Genomic DNA, 6000 nt, shown 5'->3' with positions numbered 1-6000 from the left:
TCTGGACGTGTGCATATCATGGCATACATGATTGATCCTATAGCCGAGGCATAAGGAATCCGTGTCATGTGCTCTTTCTCTTCCGGTGTCTCTGGTGCCTGAGACTTGCTCAAATGCACCCCTGGAGCCATAGGAAGAAACCCCTTTTTGGAGTTAGTCATGCTGAATCTCTCTAGAATCTTGTCTATATAAGACTCTGACGACGAGATAACATCCGACGTGATCTATCTCGATAGATACGGATGCCCAAAATTCTTTGTGCCTCACCCAGATCTTTCATCTGGAAATGGTTCTTCAACCATACTTTTACCGAAGTTAAGAGAGGTATGTCATTCCCAATCAGGAGTATGTCATCAACATACAATATTAGGAAGACAATCTTACTCCCACTCGACTTGATATATAGACATGGTTCCTCGACCGATCGAGTAAATCCATTCTCTTTTATCACTTGGTCGAAACGATGATTCCAACTCCGAGAAGCTTGCTTAAGTCCATAAATGGAACGCTTAAGCTTGCACACTTTCTTAGGATGTTCAGGATCGATTAAACCTTTAGGCTGTAACATGTACAACTCTTCCTCCAAATAACCGTTTAAGAAGGCGGTTTTCACATCCATCTGCCAAATTTCATAGTCATGAAAAGCGGCAAGCGCTAAGATAATCCGAATGGAACGCAGCATGACTACGGGTACAAAAATTTCATCGTAGTGCAAACCTGGCACTTGGGTGAAACCTTTAGCAACTAGTCGTGCTTTATAGATATCTTGTTGACCTTCCACAGAATGCTTTATCTTGTAAAGCCATTTGCATTGAAGGGGACGAACCTTAGCAGGCAAGTCAACAAGATCCCATACGTTGTTCTCATACATGGAGTCCATCTCGAATTGCATGGCCTCAAGCCATAGCTTTGAGTCGGAACTAGTCATGGCACCTTTATAGGTTGCGGGTTCACTACTCGTTAAGAGCAGAATGTCATCTATGCCATGTTCCTCGACCATACCAATGTATCTGTCCGGAGGAATAGAGACTCTACCCGACCTCCTAGGTTCCTCAGGAATATTAACGCATGGCCGGGATTGAAGGAACTGGTTCCTCCAATGGTTGCTCGGCATTTGGTTCTGGAATCTCCGACAGCTCGAAGGTTCTATTACTCTTCGCGTTCTCGAGAAATTCCTTCTCTAAGAATGTCGCACTAGCCGCAACAAATACACGTTGTTCGGTTGGCGAATAGAAGTAATGACCAAATGTTCCTTTAGGATAGCCTATAAAGTATGTCTTGACCGATCGCGGGCCGAGCTTATCCTCGTGTCTCCACTTGACATAAGCCTCGCAGCCCCAAACCCGTATAAAGGACAAGTTAGGGACCGTTCCCTTCCATAGTTCATATGGAGTCTTGTCAATAGCTTTAGACGGACTTCGGTTAAGTATTAGAGCAGTTGACAGAAGAGCATAACCCCACAATGAATCAGGCAATACGGTGTGACTCATCATGGATCGAACCGTATCAATAAGTGTTCGATTTCTCCGTTCGGACACACCATTCAACTGAGGTGTTCCAGGTGGAGTTAACTGTAAGACAATCCCACAGTCCTTAAGGTGTTGATCAAACTCATGTGAAAGATACTCGCCACCACGGTCTGATCGTAGTGTTTTAATCTTTCTACCCAGTTGGTTCTGTACCCGATTCTGGTATTTTTTGAATTTCTCAAAGGACTTACTTTTATGCTTCATTAAGTAGACATAGCCATATCTACTTAAATCGTCCGTGAAAGTGATGAAATACTTATAGCCTTCTCGTGCGGTGATTGACATAGGTCCACACACATCCGTATGTATGAGTCCTAATAGGTCAGCAGCGCGCATTCCAACACCTTTGAAGGAAATTCGAGTCATCTTACCAATGAGACATGATTCACACGTGCCAAATGATTGAAAATCAAAGGCCGAGATAGCTCCATTCTGTATGATCTGTTTAACGCGTTTCTCATTAATGTGTCCCTTACGGCAGTGCCATAGATACATTTGATCTTTGTCACCAACCTTTAACTTCTTATTCATTACGTGCAATATTTCGGTGGTCTGATCTAAAACATAAATTCCATTCATGGAGACTGCCTTGCCATAAATCATATCGTGTAATGAGAAAATGCAGCTATTATTCTCTATTACAAATGAAAAACCAAGTTTGTCAAGTGCGTAAACCGAAATAATGTTTTTGGATAGACTGGGTACATAATAGCGATTATATAAAAATAACTCAAATCCGCTAGGAAGCTGGATCACATATGTTCCCCTCGAGACGCAGCGTGACCACTCGTGCTCCATTCCCGACACGCAGTCCACCTCACCCTTTACGAGGGGTTCGATGTTTTGAGCCCCCGCACATGATTACACGAGATGAGAACCACAACCGAGTATCTAGTACCCAAGTTCCGTAACTTGCGTGGTTAATCTCAATCATATGAATAAAAGAAGAAGAAGAAGAAGAAGACATACCAACAGGAGTAACGCGACCTGCTTTTATGTCCTCATGGTATACATGACATGTACGCCTCCAATGCCCAGTCTTGTGGCAATGGTGGCATTCCATGTTACCGGTCTTGCTCTTTGTCGCGCCTGGTGAGGTGCTCCACTCACCAGGCCCACTCTTACCTGATCCCGACTTCTTAAACTTCAGCTTACCTACTGCTAGGTCTGGCTGAGCTTTGCCCTTACCCTTGCCCTTGTTTGACACAACGAGAACATCCTGTTCAGGCTCCCACTAAACTTCATGTCCTTCTCGGTCTGTACGAGAAGGGAGTGTAGTGCATGAGGACTTTTCTTCAAATCATTCATATAGTAATTGGCTCTAAAGAGCGCAAAACCATCGTGGAGTGAATGAAGCATGCGGTCAATCACGATGTTCTCGCTGATCTTACAATCAAGTGCCTCCAGTTTCTCGACATTCTCAATCATGCTGAGAATGTGTGGGCTAACCGGTTGGCCCTTCTGGAGTTTCTCCTCAAAGAAGCGACAGGTATGCTCGTAGGTCACGATTCTCGGTGCTTTCGAGAACTCCTTAGTGAGCGTGGTGAAAATCTTGTTTGCACCTTGGGCTATGAAGCGTTTCTGCAAATTGGTTTCCATTGCAAAAATGAGTACGTTCTTTATCGCACCCGCTTCCATGGCAAAATCGTTATACTTGGCGATCTCGTTAGCTCTAGCCGTGGGACCTGGGTTTGGCGGGATGGGCTCTATCAGATATTTGAGCTTCCCGTCAGCAATGGCAGCATTCCGTAATGCCGCCTCCCAGTCCGCGAAGTTTGATCCATCATTCTTCAGTCGAGTAGACTGATTCATCTGATTCATGAAGATCCGAAGCCAGGACTCACGGTCCAATGTGGCACTTGGCATTGGGTCGTCAAAGACGCCGACCATTTTGTTATTAGCGAGTTTAAGTGATCGTGTTCTACACTGAAAAAGAAAGGAAAAACAAAACGAAATAAGCAACTCATCGAGGTGATTTAAGTCTATTTAAAATTCATTTTAACGTGTAGACTCATTGCACTTGTATAATCGATCTACCTCAAGAATTATACAAATGATCCCAAGACTCAATTTCCGTAAATTGAGAAGCCAACTGTTTAGCTAGTTCTACTGTTAGAACTCTTGGTCGATAGATTTCCGTAAATCCTATCTATAGTCCACCATAATCACAGGATCGTACGAGTGACCATAGTGTTGAGATAAAATAGGTCAATCAGTTCCAACTTACCCGACGTAGAAGGGGTCATATTATGCCTACCGACGAAGAAGGGATTCATTGGAGTTTGACCTATAAAGACTATTCTCAATTTTTGGTTATACGAGGACGATCCCATCAACTTAGTTTTAATTCATTTTAAGTGAACGAAAAACTAGCATTACGTGAATGAATTAACTTAGGTGATGGCTTATAAAAACGTGGGACATCTGTATGTCATAGAAAACTAACGCGTGACCTCTATATGAGTCAGTTTTCATGCAAAAATTAGGTGGTTTGGTTTTAGGCGGAATATGATGCACACTATCGTTACGATGAAAACATAAAAAAAATGCAAAGCGTAAATAAAAGTCCTAGTGTGGCCTATCCTAGCAAAAAGAACATAATCCAACTTTGGAATCCACCGTTGGACCCGAGAAGCTTGTCTTGATGTTCCATCTTGATCCATGTAGCGGGAGTGAGCATCCGATTCTCCATCTTTGGTCTTCTCAAAATTACAATTTAAAATTTACAAAATATAAACCTATTTACATTCTAAATTAAAACTGTAATTACAAAGAAAAATCCAAAACGGAGATGCGAGATCTCAAAATACAACCAAGACCGTGTTCCATCATTACGGTGACACGTTCTACTAAGGCCACACTAAGTTACAACCTTTTGTAAAATTAAATACATAATAAAAACATTCATGGCATTCAAAAGTAACGATAAATAAAAGATGCATCAACTAAAATAAAATTTATTCGTGACATAATTCCGTAATTATGTTAAATTTATCCAAACCACCTTTTAACGATTAAAATTATGTGACAAAACCGCTTCTATCAACTTAATTTTAATTCATGATAATTCGTTACTTTAAACCGCTTTAAAATAACTAAATGGTACGTGTGTGAACCGTTTCACAATCAAGCGAGTGTACAAAATCCGTATAATGTACATTTTATGGCCAAAAGAAAAATTAAAACAAAAAAAATAATTTTTCATGCTGCCAAAACTAATTTCCTCGATCGAGACACTAAAGTCCTCGATCGAAGAACAAAAAGGCTCGATCGAGTGATGCTGCCATTCGATCGAGAGGTTTGCCAAACAGAAAGTCCTCGATCGACTGAACTCTTGGTCGATCGAGGACCTTTATTAGCAAAGTTGTTCGATCGAGTACGAGGACTTCTCGATCGAACAGTTAGGGTTTTAAAAACAGGTCGATCAAGTACTGCGAGTACTCGATCGAGTAAAACAACACATGAAACATTAAAACCCTCGTGAAAACGATTTGACAAAACAAATCCAATTGCAATTTAGACTTAATCAGTATTAAATTAAAATTTCAATTGACAAAACCTTAAACATATTGCTATAATAATCGTTTATAACAACAATATGCAAAAGACAAATCGAAAACAGACACGAAATCACAAACAACAGTTCGGCTGACTGTTAACAACAGCAAAAAAAAAAAAAAACGAACGTGGCATATTGAAAAACAGTTCGACCGAAAGGATTTCAAGGCAAAAATTATCGATTCAAATCGTTTTATGAAAATCACGATGAAAAATTTACGTGGCCTTGCTCTGATACCACATGTGGGGAAATATCCGTATAAAACCCCTTAAAATTAAGGACTATAACGCAAATTATCATGTGATTAATTGTCATAAACGAAAAACAAGAGAAACGATAAAAGAATAAGAATCAACCTCGGGTCCTGTGCAATTCGGCCTAATGAACAGAAATCAACGTAGATTTCCTCCTAATTGTTGCACCCAAGATCGTCTGAGACTATGCCCCTTGTGCTAGAAAGTACTCTCTAATTGCCTTGCAATATTGAGAGAGTTTTTGTGAGTTTTCTGATGTGTGATCTAGAATTTCAGAGAGAAAATGCTCCAAAACCCTAATTTTCTTTCAAATGAAAATGATTAGGTCAAAAGGAGAGAAGGTCTCTCCTTTTGTTTCACTCGTCCAAGCCGTGAGCTTAGGGAGGGAGTGGGCTTTCCACTTTCTCCTTATTTTAACTCGTGGTCCGACTCGTTTCGCTAAAATGTATATGACGGGTTTTAATTATAAATCGTCATCCGTCATCGGATATTAAAATATCAACTAGTAACATGACTCAGTCGATATATTAATACTTGTCCGACAATGACAATATTGTATAATTAATTAATTCAATATACATTAATTAAATATAATCGTTTATATTCAATTTACGAATTAACTGCTTAATTCACCTTAGCCATTATTATTTAATCCGTA

Source organism: Silene latifolia, chromosome 11 (assembly GCF_048544455.1).
Source record: "Silene latifolia isolate original U9 population chromosome 11, ASM4854445v1, whole genome shotgun sequence".
NCBI classification, from domain to species: domain Eukaryota; kingdom Viridiplantae; phylum Streptophyta; class Magnoliopsida; order Caryophyllales; family Caryophyllaceae; genus Silene; species Silene latifolia.
The sequence above is the reverse complement of the archived record's forward strand: the minus strand, read 5'-3'. Positions refer to the sequence as shown.